This window comes from Morus notabilis, unplaced genomic scaffold (genome assembly GCF_000414095.1).
Source record: "Morus notabilis unplaced genomic scaffold, ASM41409v2 Scaffold281, whole genome shotgun sequence".
Classification (NCBI taxonomy): domain Eukaryota; kingdom Viridiplantae; phylum Streptophyta; class Magnoliopsida; order Rosales; family Moraceae; genus Morus; species Morus notabilis.
In genome coordinates this window covers 83,093-83,433 of record NW_010357693.1, presented here as the reverse complement: position 1 = coordinate 83,433, position 341 = coordinate 83,093, and positions in this window count along the sequence as shown.

Genomic DNA, 341 nt, shown 5'->3' with positions numbered 1-341 from the left:
TAATTGTGCCTAAATTCACATGTCCTTGATATTCATGCACATAAATTGATTAGATGAATATTTTATTTATTTCCAGCAGTATGTCGAATCCCATTATCACACTACTTGCGACTGAAAAATTAGACGGTGATAACTATGCTAAGTGGAAAAGTAACATGAACATACTATTGGTCTACGAAGACTACAAATTTGTCCTAGTTGAGGAATGTCCTCCTAAACTCGCGGCTAATGCATCCAAAACCGCAAGGGAGCCTTATGATCGCTGGATCAAGGCCAACAACAAAGCAAAGTGCTTTATGCTGGCCAGTATGAGCGATGTGCTTCGCAAGAAGCATGAGGAG